General features: G+C 34.3%; 1 long non-coding RNA gene across 33 annotated transcripts in view; it reads left to right on the top strand.

Annotated features, from left to right (window-relative positions):
- Positions 1-24,300, top strand: part of LOC309656873 — a 1,296,162-nt gene that overhangs the window by 437,929 nt on the left and 833,933 nt on the right. For 5 of the 33 annotated variants that reach the window (XR_014261539.1, XR_014261540.1, XR_014261543.1 and 2 more), the window contains exon 14: positions 16,951-17,110. The exons of 23 other annotated variants lie outside the window; for them this stretch is intronic. This is a non-coding gene — a long non-coding RNA (uncharacterized lncRNA). Of the gene's footprint in view, positions 1-3,912; positions 9,094-16,950; positions 17,111-17,337; positions 18,442-19,857; positions 23,502-24,300 lie in introns of those variants that run through there. 5 more of the 33 variants (XR_014261528.1, XR_014261529.1, XR_014261530.1 and 2 more) reach the window with 5 other exon arrangements.

Below are 24,300 nucleotides of genomic sequence, written 5' to 3'. Positions count from 1 at the left end.
AAAAGAAATCAGGGAAACAATAGCAAAGATCAATAAAACTAAAAGCTGGTTCTTTGAGAAGATTAACAAAATTGATAAACTGTTATCCATACTAATCAGGAAAAAAAGGGAAAAGACTCAAATCAATAGAATTAGAAATAAAAAAGGAAAAGTAACAACTGACGCTGCAGAAATACAAAGGATCATGAGAGATTACTACAAGCAAAAATATGCCAATAAAGTGGACAACCTGGAAAAAATGGACAAACTCGTAGAAAAGCACAACTTTACAAGGCTGAACCAGGAAGAAATAGAAAATAAAAACAAACCAATCAGAAGCACTGAAATTGAAACTGTGATTTAAAATCTTCCAACAAACAAAAGCCCAGGACTAGATGGCTTCACAGGCGAATTCTATCAAACATTTAGAGAAGAGCTAATCCTCCAACTCTTCCAAAATATAGCAGAGGGAGTAACACTCCCAAACTCATTCTTTGAGACCACCATCACCCTGATACCAAAACCAGACAAAGGTGTCACAAAAAAGAGAAAACTACAGGCCAATATCACTGATGAAAATAGATGCAAAAAAACTCAACAGAATACTAGCAAACAGAATCCAACAGCACATTAAAAGGATCATACACTATGATCAAGTGGGCTTTATCCCAGGAATGCAAGGATTCTTCAATATATGCAAATCAATCAATGTGATACACCATATTAACAAATTGAAGGATAAAACTATATGATAATCTCAATAGATGCAGAAAAATCTTTTGACAAAATTCAACACCCATTTATGATAAAAACCATCTAGAAAGTAAGCATAGAGGGAACTTACCTCAACATAATAAAGACCATATATGACAAACCCGCAGCCAACATTGTTCTCCATGGTGAAAAACTGAAACCATTTCCACTAAAATCAGGAAAAAGACAAGGTTACCCACTCTCACCACTATTATTCAACATAGTTTTGGAAGTTTTAGCCAGAGCAATCAGAGAAGAAAAAGAAGTAAAAGGAATCCAAACTGGAAAAGAAGAATTAAAACAGTCACTGTTTGCAGGTGACATGTTACTAAACATAGAGAATCCTAAAGAGGCTACCAGAAAACTACTAGAGCTAATCAATGAATTTGGTAAACTAGAAGGATACAAAATTAGTGCACAGAAATCTCTTGCATTCCTATACACTAATGATGAAAAATCTGAAAAAGAAATTATGGAATCACTCCCACTTACCATTGCAACAAAAAGAATAAAATACCTAGGAATAAACCTACCTAAGGAGACAAAAGACCTGTATGCAGAAAATTATAAGACACTGATGAAAGAAATTAAAGATGATACAAAAAGATGGAGAGATATACCATGTTCTTGTATTGGAAGAATCGATATTGTGAAAATGACTCTACTACCCAAAGCAATCTACAGATTCAATGCAATCCCTATCAAACTACCAATAGCATTTTTCACAGAACTAGAACAAAAAATTTCATAATTTGTATGGAAATACAAAAGACCCCAAATAGCCAAAGAAATCTTGAGAAAGAAAAACGGAACTGGAAGAATCAGGCTCCCTGACTTCAGACTATACTCCAAATCTTAATCAAGACAGTATAGTATTGGCACAAAAACAGAAATACAGATCAATGTAACAGGACAGAAAGCCCAGAGATAAACCCATGCACATATGGTCACCTTATTTTTGATAAAGGAGGCAAGAATATACAATGGAGAAAAGACAGCCTCTTCAGTAAGTGGTGCTGGGAAGACTGGACCTAAATGTAAGGCCAGACACTATAAAACTCTTAAAGGAAAACATAGGCAGAACACTCTATGACATAAATCTCAGCGAGATCCTTTTTGACCCACCTCCTAGGCAAAGGGAAATAAAAACAAAAATAAATAAATGGGACCTAATGAAACTTAAAAGCTTTTTCACAGCAAAGGAAAACATAAACGAAAAGGCAGCCCTCATAATGGGAAAAAATATTTGCAAATGAAGCAACTGACAAAGGATTAATCTCCCAAATATAGAAGCAGCTCATGCAGCTCGATATCAAAAAAGCAAACAACCCAATCCAATAGTGGGCAGAAGACCTAAATAGACATTTCTCCAAAGAAGATATACAGATTGCCAACAAACACATGAAAGGATGCTCAACATCACTGATCACTAGAGAAATGCAAATCAAAACTACAACGAGGTATCACCTTACACCGAGTATGGCCATCATCAAAAAATCTACAAACAATAAATGCTGGCGAGGGTGTGGAGAAAAGGGAACCCTCTTGTACTGTTGATGGGAATGTAAATTGATACAGCCACTACAGAGAACAGTATGGAGGTTCCTTAAAAAACTAAAAATAGAACTACCGTATGATCCAGCAATCCCACTACTGGACATATACCCTGAGAAAACCATAATTCAAAAAGAGTCATGTACCACAATATTCATTGCAACACTATTTACAATAGCCAGGACATGGAAGCCACCTAAGTGTCCATCAACAGATGAATGGATAAAGAAGATATGGCACATATATACAATGGAATATTAGCCATAAAAGGAAATGAAATTGAGGTATTTGTAGTGATGTGGATGGATCTAGAGTCAGTCTTACAGAGTGAATTATGTCAGAAAGAGAAAAACAAATACAGTATGCTAGCACATATATATGGAATCTAAAAAAAAAAAAAAAAAGGTTCTGAAGAACCTAGTGGCAGGACAGGAATAAAGACGCAGATGTAGAGAAAGGACTTGAGGACACGGTGGTGGGGAAGGGTGAGCTGGGACGAAGTGAGAGAGTGGCATTGACATATACACACTACCAAATGTAAAATAGGTAGCTAGTGGGAAATAGCTGCATAGCACTGGGAGATCAGCTCTGTGCTTTGTGATCAACTAGAGGGGTGGGATAGGGAGGGTTGGAGGGAGACACAAGAGGGAGGAGATATGGGGATATATGTCTACTTTGTGGTACAGCAGAAACTAACACACCATTGCAAAGCAATTAAACTCCAATAAAGATGTTAAAAAAAAAACAAATATTTCAAATACATTTATAATTACTAATATTGTAGAAATAAATACAAGAGAGCTAGAAATGTTTTGCTTTTCTCAAGTTAAAAAAATATACAGGTATCTTTTATTTATTCACTTCATTCCTACATTATTTTCAAGAAACTCTTTTATAAGAAATTTCAGGGAATATATGCTGGAATTTTTCTTTTTTTTCTTGTCAATGGACATTAATCAAATGTATTAATGCTGTGTTGCATATAATTAATTTAGTGACTAAATGAGTAGGCTATTCAATAGATTTAATGAGAGGAATACAAGTTGTTTTAGTCTATAAAATCATATCTAAAATTTTATTATAAAAGCTGAGTCATCTAAAAAACTCTGTCTAATGATAGTTACAACAATTAAGAAAAGTAACATTCCTTTCAGTTAGCGAGTCCATATGCCCATTTTTTAAATATTGAACCAGTCATTGAAGTCTTTGCAGTAAGTAGTTAATGAACCTTTAGTCAGTTATTACCTAAGGAAAAAAAAATTCTCAATATTGTAAGAGATATAAAAGGGATAATTGAGCTCAAGTTCTGGATAAAAATAATATATTGTTTCCATGATCAAACTTTCTTCCTCTTTTGAACTGTATGGCACTTTGCAACTTCTAGTAGACCCAAGTTGAAGTAACTTCTTAGCTCACAACAATTATATTCCCAGTATCAACAATGGCCACAGATCCATGATTCTCAGACTCCCCTGATGCCATACCACCTTCTCCTACAGGGCCCAGGCTGAGCCAATCTTTGTAGCATGCCCAGGGCAGTTTAGTCAGATTCATTCTTTATAGTTTTAGTCGTGAGGCTAAGGAATAAAAAGAATGCCCTCACCGCCTCCCACACTTTGGTTACAGGTGAGTTTTCCTGCTCTTAACGGAGAAAAAATAAACACATCTACAACAGGAGAGAATGACGTTGCACTCATATGGAAGCAGACCTGAAAAAGAGAGCATTGGTCATAGTGGAGCCCTGTTCCCGATCACAGTGCCCAGGACTCTCGAGCTGCCCTGCCTCTGAGAAAGTTTACATTGAGCCCCTGATATCTCCAGTATCTTCCAAAAGAGTCTTCTTTTAGCTTAAAGGTAGAGTTTAGTTAGAGGAGTTTATAAGTGAAAGAGCCCTGACTATAGATGCTGCTCTATCAAACCAGTTGTTTTCATTTTAATTTTTATACAGATGGCGTAATTACATAGTAGGTCTAATGATTTTAGAAGTGTAGTGAATAAGCATCAGATTACGACATAAAGTCAAAGCATCATCCTACAGGTTACCTATAAATTGCAAAAGAAAACTGTAAGTTTATAATATTTTAACCACAAATGTAATCCAACATCAATGATGATGCTTTGGTAATTCCCTGGCAGTCCAGTGGTTAGGACTCGGGGCTTTCACTGCCCTGGGACCTGTTAGATCCCTGGTCAGGGAACTAAGATCCTGCAAGCCACGTGACATGGCCAAAAAAATAATTATGACACTTCATTTCCAATGAAGTTAATATTTAGATATCTAAATGGCTGTGTCCTGAGCACTTTTAACAATACAATTGATTTGGCGTTTGCTTTTTATGCTGCATAATTAGAAAAATCTAGCCAGATCAAAGTGATGTTTAGAAAATGAAATATACTAAGAATCATCTTGATAGGTTAGGTCTAAAGAAAAAAAAATCAATATAATGATGTCCACAAAATGTCCTTGCCCCTGAAACATGAGCAAAATATATGTTTGTGTACAGAAGAGTCTGAGCAAAATGACAGAAAAAGAAAACCTTACAAAATGGACTACAGACTGTGCATCTGGAGAAAATATTATTTGCAGAAGACATTAAAACTGAAAAGGGATAAAAATCTTGTTTCCCAAAAAGAGCAAGTTAACTATTCTTCCCTGTACTGAAACTCATAAAAATGTTCCTTATATTACTATAAAAATTCACACTGTAAGTGAAATATATTTCTTTTAATATATAAAATAGCTTTAATACATAATACTCTAAGACAAAACTGGAAATTTCCATCTTCATGCGATTATATATTAAGTAATTTATGAAAGTCCTCTTTCACAAGAAAAATAATAAAAGCAGGAATCTCAAGTTGTAATTTAAAATGAAAGTTTTAGAAGAGTACATATCAGGGGAAGATTGTAATTCAATGCACACTCTATCAAAATGTAAGCACTGATTCATTAAATATTTGTATTCATTCATTAGTAAATATTCAGTGAATACCTCTCTCCTACCAGGCACTGTTCTGGCATCAGACATACAACTGAGAGAAGAAATAAATAACAATATCTAATTGAACTTAGAGAAAAAATAAAAAGACATAAATCACAATATTTCTAGTCGTAAAAAAATGGTTCACAGAAAACAAAACCAAAAAAAAAAAAAAAGCTGGCCACAGAAAACAAACAGAGAAGACCCACTAAGAAAGAATAGAATAGAGAAGGCTTCACTGAGGCAGTGCCATTTGAGCAGAAATCTGAATTATGAGAAGGACTTAGTAAAGAGAACATGGAGAAAAGACTTTGACGAGCATGTGCAAGTAAGCGCATCTGCACAATCCTTGAAATTGGATAAAGCTTGAAATATTTGAAAATTAAGAGCAGTTTTGCCTCACCATAATGAGCTAGTGATTCAAGAAAATTAAAACATACAAATAGATCAAATTATGCATAGCCTTGTAGACTGAGATGGAGAGTTTGACTGTATTCGAAGTGACATAGGGATCCACTGAATAATTGAAAAATAGAAATCACATGGCCAAATTTCCACTGCAGTTGGCTCTGCTAGAAGGAGAATGAATAAGGGTTGGGAAAGGTAGAAGCAAAGAGAATATTTCTGGAGTTGATTTTCCTGACAACAGTTACTAACCTTCCCCATGTTTTCTCATTTCAGTAAGGATGGTGTCATTCCCAATCACCAAAGCCAGGAATCCTAGGATCATCATTTTCTCCCTCTTGTGAATTAAGCTGATGGTAACAGAGGTAGAGAAAAGTAGGCATGTTGTATAGTATATAGGAGATTAAATCAATAGACTTGAAATGGATAAGACATCAGCCCACAGGAAAGTGAAGAATCAAAAATGGACTCTAGATGTCTGGCTTGAGTAAGTGAGCAAGTAATGACATCATCCCTGGGACAGGGTAGATTATTACTAACGCAAGCTTTAAAATATAATAGCCACACAAAACTGAGAATAACTAGAATATATTTTAAAAACATAATAATGACATCTGGTTAATAGGCAGCTTGCTCTTTGAAATATTTGTTAGTAAAGAGAATCTCTAGATATTTAGTATGTGTGCTCTTCAGTAGACCGTACGATATTCACCTCAGATATGTCCATTTAGATTCAGAATGTGCCCGGAAAAAGAATGAAAAGAAGAGAAATGAAAGGCAAGGCAGGACAAAGAAAGAAAAGAAAAAAAAAAAAAAAACAGAATAGAAAACAATGTTCAAAAAGGAAAGGAAAGACAAAATAAGACATGATAAGGCAAAAATTGGAAGCAAAAGAGAAATAGAAACAGCAATAACAGTACCTGTGATCATTTTAAAGTAATTTTAAATCTCAAAATTTATTTATCCTTGACTTTCTTTTAATCAAGGAAACTCTGGCAATCTATTAGTGTGAAAATGATGGCTAAGTTATAAAATAAAAAAGCTATGGGACTACAATGTACACCATAGGGAATATAGTCAATAATATTGTAATATCTTTGTATGGTGACAGATGGTAACTAGACTTATCATGGTCATAATGTATAAAAATATTGAATCGTTATGTTATACTCTCAAAACTAATATAATATTGCAAATCAATAATAATTCAATAATAAATAATATATAAAATAAAATATTCTAAATTATAAAAAATAATTGCTAAGATTTAAAATGAATTTTAAATACACTGCAATTTTGAAAAGGCCAAACTGCTGAAGAGATATTCAAGCTTGGCCAATGGTTTTTCTTTTTAATTTTCCCCTCACATCCTGTGACTGTACTATTTCTTTAAAAAGAACTAACTGCTTTTTCTGCCAATGGCATGTCAAGAAGAGCTGTGAATTTCTAGGCACAATAATTATTATACCAGTGTTGCCACTACCTTAATTCATATTTTTTCCCAACTACTCAAGGGTGTTAAAGATTCCTATGTGCTGTGCTACAGAGTCACATTAGTTTTGTCTGGTATTATATATGTATTTATTCATGCACAGACTGAATTTCCAAATACAATGTATTTGCCCAGAGTTTTAGCCTTTTGATCCTCAGCACCTAAAAGTAATCAATACCTATTTGTTGGATGTATTATATACTATATAAATACTATGATAAAATATTATAAAAGAACTTTTAAAAGTTAAAAAAAAGTAGAGGTGTCACAATGGAAACAAAATTTCACTTCCTTTTTTTTTCTCTGATTTTAAATGGGTCTCACAAGTCAAAGGTGACATAATGCACAATAGCTTATAAGGATATGTAGATCTCAATTATGGAGTTACACGGGAAAATCACCTATACTTATACGTTAGATATAATAGTTAATTCACTTAATTCTAGATGTTTGCTAAAAAGAGGCTGTCAGAAGTGGTATAAGACAGTAAAACCTCCAATCTAGTAAGAAAGGACTGTCTTTGGGGGAAACATTTTCATTGGCCTAAATTTTGTAATGATTCAAATTTATATTTCACCAGATGAGCTTTTCCATTAGAACTTGCTTGTAAGACATGAGTTCCATTTGCATTTTCTCCTATGGGTTTTCCAGCAAGTATTTAAAATCCTTTAGCTATGTTACAACAAGCATTATAATGAATAATAATTTCACCCCTTAAGTTGATATACAACAAAACTTACGATAATATTTTCAAGTGATCCTGAAGAAAATATAAATATTACCTTTGCATTTATGTGTTATCCCAAAGGTACATATGATGACTTTGATATTTTACATATATTGATTGTAAAGATTTGCTGAATGCTCTAAAACTATAGAGAAGAACAGCAACTTATATATTTTAGGTGTTGAAGTTAACATTCTTTCTCTGCAGCCTTTGCTATCCAACACATTCTCTTACTTTTACATTAGTACGGACTCTGAGAGATATCAGTCATGAGCCTTTAGTAATGTATATATAATTGACTATCACAAAATAATTGGATAGTCTGCTATTTTTTTCATAAGTAGCAAAAGGTGGAATGTTTATATGCCTGTGCATGATTTTTATACATGTGATAAATATGTCTAACACTATGCCTGCATTTTGCAAATTAAGTCCATAGATATAAAACATTTGTATAAATTATAGTCAAGTTGTCTGAAATAAAAATACAGGTATTTTGCACTTTAGGACATATAATTCTAAAGATATATATCTCCATCATGTCAAATTTTGAGCAAACTGCAACAAGGAGATATTCCAATATGAATAAGAAATATTTAAGATAAAGGTAATTAGAAATAAATAAAGAATGCATCACAGTATTACAAACCAAAGAGTTTACCTTTTTTATAACTTGTCAAAATAATTGAATTTTGAAAAGTCCCAGAAAAGTTGAGAAATTGATGCCTTTCTAGACAATACAGTGCTATGGAAATTTAGATATTTAGGACTGAAATATACCTTAAACATACTTTCTTTTTTATTTATTTTTTTGACCCTGCATGTTTTTTCACTTTATTTTTTATTTTTTAACATCTTTATTGGAGTATAATTGCTTTACAATGGTGTGTTAGTTTCTGCTTTGTAACAAAGTGAATCAGTTATATATATACATATGTTCCCATATCTCTTCCCTCTTGCATCTCCCTCCCTCCCACCCTCCCTATCCCACCCCTCTAGGTGGTCACAAAGCACCGAGCTGATCTCCCTGTGCTATGCGGTTGCTTCCCACTGGCTATCTATTTTATGTTTGGTAGTGTATATATGTCCATGCCACTCTCTCACTTTGTCACAGCTTACCCTTCCCCCTCCCCATATCCTCAAGTCCATTCTCTAGAAGGTCTGTGTCTTTATTCCCATCTTACCACTAGGTTCTTTATGACCTTTTTTTTTTTCCCTTACATTCCATATATATGTGTTAGCATACTGTATTTGTTTTTCTCTTTCTGACTTACTTCACTCTGTATGACAGACTCTAACTCCATCCACCTCACTACAAATAACTCAATTTCATTTCTTTTTATGGCTGAGTAATATTCCATTGTATATATGTGCCACATCTTCTTTATCCATTCATCCAATGATGGACACTTAGGTTGCTTCCATGACAAAATAGACTTTAAAATAAACACTATTAAAAGAGACAAACAGGACACTACATTATGATCAAGGGATCAATCCAAGAAGGAGATATAACAATTGTAAATATATTTGCACCCAATATAGGAACACTGCAATACATAAGGCAAATGCTAAAAAAAAAAAAAAAAAGGGAGAAGACTCAAATCAACAGAATTAGACATGAAAAAGGAAAAGTAATAATCGACCCTGCAGAAATACAAAGAATCATAAGGGATTACTACAGCAACTATATGCCAATAAATTGGACAACCTGGAAGAAATGGACAAAATCTTAGGAAAGCACAACCTTCCGAGACTGAACCAGGAAGAAATAGAAAATATAAACAGACCAATTACAAGCAGTGAAATTGAAACTGTGATTAAAAATCTTTCAATAAACAAAAGCTCAGGACTAAATAGCTTCACAGGAGAATTCTATCAAACATTTAGAGAAGAGCTAACACCTACCCTTCCCAAACTCTTCACAAAATAACAGAGGGAGGAACACTCCCAAACGCATTCTACAAAGCCACCATCACCCTGATACCAAAACCAGACCAAGATGTCACAGAGAAACTACAGACCAATATCACTGATAAACATAGATGCAAAAGTCCTCAACAAAATACTAGCAAACAGAATCCAACAGCACATTAAAAGGATCATATGCGATGATCATGTGGGGTTTATCCCAGGAATGCAAGGATTCTTCAATATAAGCAAATCAATCAATGTGATACACCAAATTAACAAACTGAAGCATAAAAACCATATGATCATCTCAATAGATGCAGAAAAAGCTTTTGGCAAAATTCAGCACCAATTTATGATAAAAACTCTCAAGAAAGTAGGCATAGTGGGAACTTACCTCAACATAATAAAGGCTGTATATGACAAACCCACAGTGAACATCATTCTCAATGGTGAAAAACTGAAACCATTTCCTCTAAAATCAGGAACAAGACAAGGATGCCCACTTTCACCACTATTATTCAACATAGTTTTGGAAGTTTTAGCCACAGCAATCAGAGAAGAAAAATATATAAAAGGAATCCAAATCAGAAAAGAAGAAATAAAGCTGTCACTGTTTACAGATGACATGATACTCTACAGAGAATCCTAAAGATGCTACCTGAAAACTACTAGAGCTAATCAATGAAATTGGTAAAGTAGCAGGATACAGGATTAATGCACAGAAATCTCTTGCATTCCTATACACTTATGATGAAAAATCTGAAAGAGAAATTATAGGATCACTCCCACTTACCATTGCAACAAAAAATAATAAAATACCTAGGAATAAACCTGCCTAAGGAGACAAAAGACCTGTATGCAGAAAACTAGAAGACACTGAGGAAAGAAATTAAAGATGATACAAACGGATGGAGAGATATACCATGTTCTTAGATTGGAAGAATCAGCATTGTGAAAATGACTATACTACCCAAAGCAACCTACAGATTGAATGCAATCCCTATCAAACTACCAATGGCATTTTTCACAGAACTAGAACAAAAAAGAACACAATTTGTATGGAAACACAGAAGATCCCAAAATGCCAAAGCAATCTTGAGAAAGAAAAACAGAGCTGGAGGAATCAGGCTCCCTGACTTCAGATTCTACCTCAGCCTACAGTAATCAAGACAGTATGGTACTGGCACAAAAACAGAAATATAGATCAATGGAACAGGATAGAAAACTCAGAGATAAACCCATGCACATATCTTATCTTTGATAAAGGAGGCAAGAATATACAGTGGAGAAAAGACAGTCTCTTCAATAAGTGGTGCTGGGAAAACTGGACAGCTACATGTAAAAGAATGAAATTAGACCACTTCCTAACGCCATACATAAAAATAAACTAAAAATGGATTAAAGACCTAAATGTAGGCCAGACACTATCAAACTCTTAGAGGAAACCATGGGAAGAACACTCTTTGACATAAATCACAGTAAGATCCTTTTTGACCCACCTCTTAGAGAAATGGAAATAAAAACAAAAATAAATGGGACCTAATGAAACTTAAAAGCTTTTGCACAGCCGAGGAAACCATAAACAAGATGAAAAGACAACCCTCAGAATGGGAGAAAATATTTGCAAATGAAGCAACTAACAAAGGATTAATCTCCAAAATTTATAAGCAGCTCATGCAGCTCAAAATCCAAAAACAAACAACCCAATGAGCAGAAGATCTAAACAGACATTTCTCCATAGAAGATATACAGATTGCCAACAAACACATGAAAAGATGCTCAACATCACTAATCATTAGAGAAATGCAAATCAAAACTACAATGAGGTATCACCCCACACCAGTCAGAATGGCCATCATCAAAAAATGTACAAATAATAAATGCTACAGAGGGTGTAGAGAAAAGGGAACCCTCTTGCACTGTTGATGGGAGTGTAAATTGATACAACCACTATGGAGAACAGTATGGAGGTTCCTTTAAAAACTAAAAATAGAACTACCATATGACACAGCAATTGCACTCCAGGGCATATACCCTGAGAAAACCATAATTCAAAAAGTGTCATGTACCATATTGTTCATTGCAGCACTATTTACAATAGCCAGGACATGGAAGCAACCTAAGTGTCCATCAGCAGATGAATGCATAAAGAAGATGTGGCACATATATACAATGGAATATTATTCAGCCATAAAAAGAAACACAATTTAGTTATTTGTAGTGAGGTAGATGGACCTAGAGTCTGTCATACAGAGTGAAGTAAGTCAGAAAGAGAAAACAAATACCATATGCTAACACAGATATATGGAATCTAAAAAAAAAAAAAAAAGTTTCTGGCGAACCTAGGGGCAGGACAGGAATAAAGATGCAGACGTAGAGAATGGACTTGAGGACACAGGGACAGGGAAGGGTAAGCTGGGACGAAGTGGTAGCGTAGAATTGACATTTATACACTACCAAATGTAAAATAGATAAGTAGTGGGAAGCAACTACATAGCACAGTGAGATCAGCTTGGTGCTTTGTGACCACCTAGAGGGGTGGGATAGGGGGGTGGGAAGGAGATGCAAGAAGGAGGAGATGTGGGGATATGTATATACATAAAGCTGATTCACTTTGTCATACAGCTGAAACTAACACAACATTGTAAAACAATTATACTCCAATAAAGATGTTTAAAAAAAATAAAAAAGAATGTTATGACAGTACATCTTGTCATACTGACTGCTACCTTTCCTTGTAATAGTCATCTGCCAAACCCTGGTATTGTTCCTTGAATGTCTTAGAAACTAGATTATAGTCACCTTTTTCAGTGCTACCCCAGTTGTAATTCTTGGTGATTTTTATAACTCATTTAGACGATTTCTCCAGCATATTGGCATCTAGGTTTCCAGACTTTGTGTACTGCAATGGTCTCAATTTCCCCCTTATTTCAGTAACTCACAATTATGGTTTCACAATAGACTCTACTGTTATCAATAAATATAACTAATTTCAGTTTTTTATTGTACAACTCACAAAAAAAATAGATAAAGGATGAAAGATAATGAACTGGATAGAAATGTCAACTATTAGAAAATATATCATGAGGAAATACATAATACAAGCAATAATTTTATTTGACAATAATAACAAAAACACAAACACAAATATCTAATTGTGGGATTAAGCAAAACAACATAAATATAAATAATAAATTAGTAATGCCAATTTTTAAAAGTGATTGCAACTACAAAGCTCTAAATCTTTGTATTTTTAGGGGTGTTGATAAACTTTATATTTCAAGTTAGAATGCTTGTTAAAATATTAAAACTGCCTAAGAAAAGAAAAAGTATAATATTTATAATTTGCAAGATAAAATCTAAAAAATATTCAGTAAAAAATTCAAAGGAAGCCAAGGAAGAATAAAAGTTTTTTCTAAAATCAGAATGAAAGAGCAGAAATGAATAAAAAGAAGAAAATATGACTCTAGAGAGAAAAGATAAATGAAAGTCTATAATGAATACCTTATTTGTCAAAACAAAATGATTTTCATGACAGAATAAAATTTGTTAAAGGCTTTATTCAGCTGGTGAGCATCGGGGCTACTGGAAGACCAGATGATTCTGGCATTGAAGTAGGATCAGGCTTTTTATAGGACAAGGGAAAGTACAGCAAGGGAGGTTTTGGCTTGGCAGAAATTTTTAACTTTAACTGAAAGTTAAGGTTGGCATTTGTTTGTTTTGCTTTGTGCTTCTTTGTCACTTGCTCAGAATTCCATTATTCATCAGAACTCTATTTTCCGAAAATTGTTTTTGCAAACTTTGCAGATGATGGGGTGACTAAAGTACATGAGATGAGGCAGGTAGGTAGCAAAAAGAAAGAAATGATGCACAAGTAGAAGAAAAGGGGGAATAGCCCTCTATCACGTTCGTTTTCATCATTTTACACAGTTACCATTGATTTTTCAAATGTACCAAACATTTAATGTGATTCAGATCATGAAATGAGGAACTCATTCATTTCATAATTCGATGATATAATTTTTGAGTGCCAACTCTTTACAAGATACTGACTAGATGTTGGAAGCCAAAAGTGAACCGTAAATGAGGACCCTGTCCCCTGATTTTACATTCAGGAGGTATAGAAAACTAAAATTAAAGAAAGAAATTTATATTATGTTCAGTAAGGACTTATTTATATATAATTTTGCTAATCCTATAATGTTAAAGACCTCTATGTTATAAATATGTATATATAAATGTATATATTTTCATGGAAAATATAAAAGAAGACAAAAAAATGTATGAATAGTTTGAAGAGAATTCTAATGGGCATTCTGTAGTATCCAAAAGCAGAGTCAACTTGTATCTTCAGGTGATCCTTAGTAACTTTGATATGAGTTAATATTTCTTAAATATGAGTTAATATTTGTTAAAACATATCCCATGGATATTTTTAATTAAAAAATAATTTATCAGATAAGACAGTGGGTCTCAAGAGTCAAAAAGTGAATGTTGTGTTTTCGTTAGTGAACTTAAAGACACTTGACCAAAATATATTAGTTTTTAAATACAAATCGTTATTCAAATGGTTTGTTTATCTACTTCATAAAATATTAGAAAGACATGTAGATTGATAATTTGATGATTCTATCCATCCACTAAGTTAAATAAATTACTGATCTCACCAAAAACGTTTCTGAGAACCTATCCTTGTGCACAAAGATGATGACTAGCATTTGACATTGACATCATGTAACTTTGATGTAAATCTATATATAGGACTTCTGTAAATTTGCATAAGAGAATTGAATCACTTGCACACTTCCACTTAACAGCAAGAAAAGGAGTTGCATCTCCAGATAACAGCATTTTGAGTCATTATTGAGTCTACCAGATTCATACTTGGCAAGTGTTGGTTGATGCTCTATGAGGGACATATCCACTTCATAACTGCCCTGCTCTAAGCAGCTTTTTGAACTATTTAGGATTTTGTATTAGTTGACCCAATTGCTGGGCAGATCTCCTCTTAAGTAAACTCTTATTTGTATAGTATTCAACTTTCTATTTTGATATTTTAAGGAGACCACCAAATTTGGGTATTTCAGAAATGTCATAAACATTTGCCAAATAGACATGGAAGTTCTGTGCCCTCAAATTCTCTGAAACTCTAAACGAAATGATCGGATCTATACTGGTGTTTTTGATAAGACTGCAAGATGAAGGAAACAATGGAACTTGCCCTTAATGTAAAGAAAATATCACTATTTCTCCTTTGACACTTTGGATGATGGGAGAGGTGTATCACCATTTAACTAAAGAGAAATCCCTTCCAGAGCCACCCTAATGTGTTTTAAGAGATAGAGTTGCTGAGGAAAAAGATAGAAAACAATTGGCTTAGGTGTTCAGAAAGTGGAGAGACTGAAAGAGTAATCTGTCATTCTGTGGGGAGACAAGTGGCCAGAAAATTGGATAAATTGGAAATCACTGGAAGGCAGCTACTTCGTCCTTAGGTGCATTAGATATCTTGGGAAAATGTTATTAAACGGTGAACAATTGCTACTCAAAAATTTCTAGCTGTTTGGAATACAGAGTTACAGAAAGTAAAAAGATTCCATTTTTATTCTAATAATAGATCAATCTAAACCTAAAGAAGTGGTCTTTATACAATATATTAATTTTTATTTTTACTAGAGTGATATTTTAAATAATATGGAATTTGCCTGTGCTTACTAAGGTAACCAAAAACTTCTTTTCTCCTCTTCATTGTTAATTTAATCCAGTAGAAATTAAGAATATTGGGCCCTATTCCAGCTGTACTAAATCTTCATTTTAATAAGATCAGATCTATGAAATTTTTTAAATGCTAAATTCCTTGCTTTGTATATTTATTATTTTTACTTATTTGCACTGTGAATGAAAAATTATCTATTGAAATGCTTAAAAGAAAGCAAAATATTGCAGCTCTATTTTATTTTGAAAATAGTTATAAAAAAAAAAAAGCAGCTGTTGTAAACACAAAAGAATATATTAAGATATTGCTTGGAAGCCAAAAACCAGAAAAGCTCTGTCATATCTAACAGTAAATGCAATCCATCTAATTTTCTTTTAAGAGGTGGAAATCAAAATTTAACAAGGAAGAGATTATTCTTAAACTCTATGATGTACACTGCTGAAAAATCAAAGGTTAGTTGAAGATACACTGGGATATATTTTAGAGAAAAGAAAATGAAAAGGAAGCAGAGCTGATAATGTGTGAAGCAGAGCTCATAGCAATATTGTATTAAGCATGCATCAATGTATAGATAAAAGCCTGAGAGGATGCTGTGATGAATTGTTTAATTATTACTGACATATTAATGATAAAATATGAAATATATAAATTAGGGAATTTATAATAAAGAAGAGAAACTAGCAGGCAAGAATTGAAACAAAATGCAAAACTTTCAATAGCAGAATCCTAAGTTTCTCATGCTTTTCTAGTGACCTATTTAGCTATGATGTGCAGGAAAGTGTGTCTGGATTTTAGTTATGGATGAACACAGATATTGAATCAGATCCCACAGTGACCAGTTGAGTGGAAATAAGCCATAGACCAGGTAGTCCATTCTCTGGCTGATAAAATTCTAGTCCCCTTGGAAATATGACCACCATTAAAAGTAATAAAAAGATTACCTTAAACAAAAAGTAAACTCACCATGTGAAACTAAATAAATGTCATTCACCAAATTAATAAAATAAAAGAACAAAAATTAATATGATCATGTACCTATAGGAGGAAAAATATTTGACTAAATTCATCTTTATAAGAATTCTCAGCAAAGTAGGAATAGAAAATAACTTAATCTGGTAAAAGGCATCTGTAAAAACTTACAATTAACATTGTAGACCATGAAATGTTAAATACTCCTTAAGATCAAGGATAAGGCAAAAATTATTTCTCACTACTCTATTATTCTACTTCTCATTATTTCTATTCAACATTGTAATGGGGGCGCTATCCAGTGATAGACCAGTGGGGAATAATTCATTTGGCATGCACCATCAGAAGTAGGACTTGACTAATTTTGACCAATAACCAGAAATAACAGAAACAACAAAACATGAAGTCAAGGAAAAGAGAAATAGGAACGCAGTAACGGTATATTCTATTTCTTTTTTTCTAGGGAAAAAATTAAAGGTATTCTTGTGCTTAGATGTCAGTGGTCAATGAAATCCACTCTTGAACAATATACCTTAATTGGTTCAGGCTGGTGATTCCATTTGGTCATCTGGGTGGAACAAGCTACACAATAAAGTATAATTTTAAGATACTCTCACTCAAATGTAAGTAAGTTTATGTGTCAAAGATTTATCAATTCATTAGTGAGTGAAACAGTAAGATGGTGGTATGGTTTGAATTGTGTCACCCCAAAATTCATACACTGAAGTCCTAACATTCAGTTGTCATGAATTTGACAGTTTTTGGAAATAGAGTCTTTGCAGATCTAATCAGGATAAGATGATATCATAGGATGGGACCTAATACAATATGACTGTTGTTTTTACAAAAGGAGAAGAGACACAGATATACAGAGGAGAAAGCCACATGAAGATGCAGACAAACAAGGAGATGGCCATGTGAAAATAGAAACAGAGAGATTAGAGGGATGCATTTACCAACCAGGGATCACCAAGGCTTGCTGGCAACACCAACCAAGAGAACAAGACATGGAAATGATTTCCCTCAGAGCCTTCAGAGAGAGCATTGTCCTGAGAATACCTTGTCTCAGACTTCTGTTTATTTATTCCTCTAAGTCCATTTCAGTCAACTTATCTAAACTCCAGAAAAATAAGCCCCAGAAAACACTATTTTGTAATAACATAAAAGGTAAAATTTTACTTAAGGGGAACCAATACATTTATGAGTCTTTTCCAAGAATATGATATTTCTTTCCATATATTCAAGTCTAAATTTGCTATTCAGGAGACTTTTTAAACTTTCTTCATTATATTATATTGATATAATATTTATATACAATATTTTAATATTATATTATATAAAATATCAGATATGAGTGTGTGTACACCATTACTATTTAATTTTCTTTGGATATGAAATATTATTCCTTAGGTTCAATCAAATATGATCTTATTCAATCATATATTAGTCAAAAGCACAACATTTTTGTAATTCTGAGAAATATATTTACTTTAGAATGTGTTATTACCTCACTTCAAATGAAGAAATCAAAATTTCTGGCAGACAAGTGCACTCCAGTCTGAATTAAGAACATGCAATGGTGAGCTTAACAGAAGGCAAATTGCTCACATATGGAATCAACATGGAACTATATCAATATTTGTAAAAAAAAAAATTATATATTGCTTTTAATTCCCTGGAGAGAAGTACAAAATTCAAGCAACACTTTCTTTTTTATTTTCCGATTTGTAACTAAGAACCTCTAGCAATTTGTTTTTGTTTTTCTCCGTCTAAGCAGTTTTACCTGAAGCTTTGGAGAACCCTGTGAAGAATATGTAATAATGTTCATTTTGCTTACTTCCACACCAACAAACGAAATTTATACTTTTATGCCCTGAAGAATTGATTCTTTTCTGTAAATGACATATGGTGGTGAATCCTTTTTGAAAATAAATACTCCTGCTTTCTTGCTGAACAGCTTTTTCATTTAAATTCATGACAACATGTCAAAAACTTTGCCATAAAAATACAGAACAATCAATTGAAGTAATATAGGACTTGAGTAATAAAGGATTTAAACAGTTTAATAGTTCTTCCATTCATTTTAAATTGAAATTTTAGAGAAGATATCTTGGAATATGCTGACAGAGTATGCACACACACACACATCCAGCTTAAGAAAATTGTCTCCGCTGCAATGATTTCATTAAAGATCAGAAATTAAAGTTTCTTTTCGACTTTCAGCTGAAGCTCATAGCAAATAAAGGTAATATGATCTTTGCTGGATGTTATTAATCAACCGTACACAGAAACTTTAGACTATCTGTATTTACGTAGCTTAACTGTCAGAAATGAAACCTGAGGCCATCTGTGTCAATATGATTTAAAAATTTATTTCAGAAAATTATTTTTCAGGAAGGTAAGGCTGTAAATCCATAAATAACATCATTGTTTGCTTTGGGAAATTCCTGCAAACCAATTTGTGTGAGCAAACAACTCTCCTCTCAGACAATAGATTGCTCACCTGGGCAGAGCGCTGTTTATTAAACAGCAGTTTATTTATGAAGACTCATTTCAAGGCTCTCTACTCACTGTTCCTCCATCCTAAATGCTTATGTCATGAACTTCATTTCTTCTAATCTGTTACTGGCCTTGAAAGGCCCACCTTAACCACTTAAGCCCAGATTTCAATAGCTATAAATATCATCTCATTATCTACTCATCTAAGAACACCTTGTCAAAGAGGTATTCTCCATTATAGCCATACTTCTATTTCACTTAGCTTTGCTTAGTCAACATGTGTTAGTTGGTCTGTTAGGGAGACAATAGGCAATATCTGTAGGTTCCACAAGAACCAGCCAAGATACCCTTCCCATTATGGTTCAAGATCTTGGAGTTTCCCTGAGGCTCCTTGAACCATTCCCTTGGGGGCTTCCCTGGTCACAGTAATGAAATGCATTTTGTGTTGAATCTGAAATCTAAATTATTTTCATTAGATTCTCAGATCTCTATTTACTTTGATTTCTAGAAATGAGGAATGCTTTTAAGGAATACTTTGATCATTTGATCACATTTTATCCATTATAAAATCCTGCCATAGTACTTGCTGACTTTCTTTCTGTATTTTCTTATCATATTTTTATGATCTTATAAAATGAAGTTCATAGAACAAAGAACAAGCTTAATCTAATAAGTTTGTTTTGCCATTTGACTTCAGGACTAATGAGTTCAGAAGATCTCAGAGATCAGCATACTTATAGAACACATTTTGCTTTGGGTCACCTATCAGAATTTTATGAAAGCTTATCTTAGTCTTGTCATGTTTTACCTGTGAGAGTCTATTCCTGAAAGAGATCTTAACTCCAAATGTTCTGCTTGCTTGGGATTTCAGATTTATTGGCCCTCAATTAAAGAGATCCAAACGATGTAACCTACAAGGGATTAAACTCCAAAATTTATAAACAGTTCATGTAGTTCAATATTAAAAAAAACAAACAACCCCATCAAAAAATGGGCAGACGATCTAAATAGACATTTCTCCAAAGAAGACATACAGATGGCCAAGAGGCACATGGAAAGATGCTCAACATCACTAATTATGAGAGAAATGCAAATCAAAACTACAATGAGGTACCACCTCACATATGTCAGAATGGCCATCATCAGAAAATCTACAAAGAATAAATGCTGGAGAGGATGTGGAGAAAAGGGAACCCTCTTGCACTGTTGGTGGGAATGTAAATTGGTATAGCCACTATGGAGAACAGTATGGACATTCCTTAAGAAATTAAAAATAGAGCTACCTTATGATCCAGCAACCCCACTCCTGGGCATATATCTGGAGAAAAACATGGTTTGAAAGGATACATGCACCCCAATGTTCATTGCAGAGCTGTTTATAATAGCTAAGACATGGAAGCAACGTAAATGTCCATTGATGGATGAATGGATAAAGAAGATGCGGTACATATATGCAATGGAATATTTCTTAACCATAAAAAGAATGAAATAATGCCTTTTGCAGCAACATGGTTGGACCTGGAGATTATCATACTAAGTGAAGTAAGTCAGACAGAGAAAGACAAATATCACATGATATCGCTTATATGTGGAATCTAAAAAAATGATACAAATGAACTTATTTACAAAACAGAAATAGACTCACAGACTTAGAGAACAAACTTTGGTTACCGGGGGGAAGGGTGGGGAGGAAGGACAGATTGGCAGTTTGGGATTGACAAGTACACACTGCTATATTTAAAATAGATAACCAACAAGGACCTACTGTATAGCACAGGGAACTCTGCTCAATACTCTGTAATAACTTAAATGGGAAAAGAATTTGGAAAAGAATATAAAAATAAATAAATAAAGATCCAAATACCATACTAGGGTCCCATGACAAATTTCAAAAGCAAATTCTTCACTCACTCATCACCAAACTCTTAATGGGTTCAACTTTATTTAGATTCACAACTTCTATAGGCAGACTCCTGCTTCTTACATAGGTTCACACAATAATTCTGTTTTGTATGCTTATTAAAGAACACATGTCACCGAGCATCATTTAAAGTTACAGTCATCTCTTTGGAAACCCTTTTACAGGGTAAATATGTTTAACAAGTTACTTAGAATGATAATGGATAAAGTCCTGAAAATGTTTATTGTTATGTAAAAACTTCCAAAAGAAATTCAGATTCCAAAAGTGTTCTTTTATTTTTAAATTTTTATTTACTTTAATTAATTAGTTAATTAATTAATTAATTTTTGGCTGCGTTGGGTTTTCATTGCTGTGCACGGGCTTCTCTATTCAGTGGCTTCTCTTGTTGCAGAGCACAGGCTCTAGGTGCATGGGCTTCAGTAGTTATGGCACGTGGGCTCAGTAGTTGTGGTCCGCGGGCTCTAGAGCGCAGGGTCAGTAGCTCTGGCGCATGGGCTTAGTTGCTCCACGACATGTGGACATCATTACTCTGAATTCTTTTTCTGGTAGACTGCCTGTTTCCTCTTCATTTGTTTGTTCTGGTGGGTTTTTACCTTGCTCCTTCATCTGCTGCATATTTCTCTGTCTTCCCATTTTGCGTAACTTAGTATGTTTTGGGCTTTCCTTTTTTTAGGCACAGGTTGGTAGTTCCCATTGTTTTTGGTGTCTGCCCCCAGTGGGTAAGGTTGTTTCAGTGGCTTGTGTTCCCTTCCTGGTGGAGGGGACTGGTGCCTGTGTTCTGGTGGATGAGGTTGAATCTTGTCTTTCTGGTGGGCAGGACTACGTCCAGTGGTGTGTTTTTGGGTGTCTGTGAACTTATTTTGATTTTAGGCAGCCTCTCTGCTAATGGGTGGGGTTGTGCTCCTGTCTTGCTAGTTGTTTGGCATGAGGTGTGCAGCACTGGAGCTTGCTGGTCATTGAGTGGAGCTGGGTCTTAGCGTTGAGGCAGTGATCTCTAGGAGATCTCTCACCAATTGATATTACGTGTGGCCAGGAGGTCTCTGGTGGACCAGTGTCCTCAACTCAGCTCTCCCACCTCAGAAGCTCAGGCCTGCCACCCAGCGGAAGCACCAAGACCCTGTCAGCCACTCAGCATAGACAACTGTTGTAAAAATCTGACTGGTATCTTGGATTTTTCTTCGCTGGGCGATTTATCTGAGCCAGGTTCCCTTTGTCAGAAACACAGCAAGCCAAAACGCTGAGACATCCGAGGTTTGCAACAAAGACAGGGCCGTTCTGCACAGGTGCAACTAAGCTACAGGCCTCTAGTTTCAAAAATTCGGCGCTTCACAGGATCTGAGGGTGGAGTTTTCAGCCCTCTGATGTCAAAAGTTCCCACATTGGTGTTTATCTTTTATTTTCATGCCTTCTTTTGCTGTATAGAAATCTCCAAAAATGGCTTCCAACCTCAGATGATTTCATGGGTGCATTACTTCGAACTTCCACAGAACAAATAATTTCTGTGTAACATAAATCCCTCGACCACTGTAATAGCCTCTTTGCTTGCCCTGCCTCCATCTTTGCCATCTTCCAGACTGTCCTCAATTTAGCAGCCAGAAGGAATCTTCTGTAGTAGCCCGAGTCAAATCACATCACCTCTCACTGAAAACCCTCCATTGGCTCCCGTCTCAGAGAAAAGCAAAGCCCATTAAAGGTTTATAAGACTGTGATATTGTGACTTATAAGAAAAGTATATATTTGATTATTCAGAAGACCAAAATATACTTCTCATATATATTTAGTCTTTGTTCACAGTTCCTGACTCACAGCTCCCCAAACTCTTGGAATTTCCTAAGTCTGAATGTGTAATTATTATTGCACACTGTCAATACTGTTTATGTTTAAAATCAAATATACTGATACTTTTGGATTTTTGAAGAAATTTTATTGGAGTAGAGTTGACTTACAAGTTGTGTTAGTTTCAGGTGTACAGCAATGTGAATCAGTTATACATATGCATATATCCACCGTTTTTTAGATTCTTTTCCCATATAGGTTATTACAGAATATTGACTAGAGTTCCCTGTGCTATACAGTAGGTTCTTGCTTGTTATCTATTTTATATATAGTAGTATGTTAATCTCAAACTCTTAATTTATCCCTTCCCCCCACCATATTTCACCTTTGGTAACCATATGTTTGTTTTCCAAATCTGTGAGTCTGTTTCTGTTTTGTAAATAATTTCATTTATATCATTTTAAAAATTAGATTCCACATATGAGTGATATCATATGATATTTGTCTTTCTCTGTCTTACTTACAAATATCATTGGTAGTTAAATGTCACAGTAAGTCCCATGTTGTCTTATTTGGTCAAAGGACCATCTCCCTTAAAGCTATCGTCCTCAGATGCTTCTCTTATTTAAAAGGTCCTAGTACTACTAACAACTGGAAATGCATTATAACTGAAGAAAACATTGTCAGCCCACTGATAGCTGACAATTATTATAGGAATCCTGACAGGCAACTTGTTGCATAAAAAATAAAAATTTGCTACAGATAAACTTTAGAGTTTAGCAGCAGTCAAATAAACAGAACATATAATTATTATTAAAGCCATACACATTTTTATAAGAGATTGTTCTTTGACATCCTCATTTTATCTCTCGAGGCATTTTATCAAAAATGAATGATAGATGAATACAAATACTTAATTACAAGCAGAATTAAGATTAAATTTTAGCCACCAAGGGTCTGGATGGGAATCAGGGCATCAAGGGATACTTATGGTTCAATCCCCAAAGTTACTGCACCTCAAATTTCAGCAAACTTTCTGCTAATTTCTGATGATTAGATGTTTAACCTTGTGCCTTCCGTAAGCCAAGGTCAGGTTACATAAACTTACATAGCCCCAAAGAGGTTGTAAAAATTTATAATAAATTTTGGAAAAAAATTTAGATGTGATATGGCATGAATCTTCTGATAAAGCAACAGATCAGACCCTTGAATGTTGAAAATACTCTTGCATTCTACCTCCAGATCCCTTTCAAAACTATAAAAAGATCACAGGCCTGGGGATCTGGGCTCCTAGGAACTAGTAGCTTCTTTAATGCACATGGTTGCTGTGACCATGAAAGATGGACAAGACTCTGAGTGGGCAAGGATGCTGAATCCACTCAGATCTGTGACTTATTTGGAATATGACCTTTAGGCACCCTAAATGCTGATCTGGATGAATATCAACAAAAACTAAGCTTAGTGTGTTTGATATCTCATTCTTTTCTGACTTTAAATTTGAGTATCGTTTTGTGATGTGGCCAAGCTCAGGATTCCGACAAGCCTGTTCACCACTGTGGTCTCTACAGTGATCCCCTCCTATTCTATCTTCTATATCCCCCCTTCTCACTCTCAAAC

Source organism: Balaenoptera physalus (genome assembly GCF_965194825.1).
Source record: "Balaenoptera physalus genome assembly, chromosome: 3".
Lineage (NCBI taxonomy): Eukaryota > Metazoa > Chordata > Mammalia > Artiodactyla > Balaenopteridae > Balaenoptera > Balaenoptera physalus.
Note: the sequence above shows the minus strand (reverse complement) of the source record. Positions and strands in the feature narration are given on the sequence as shown.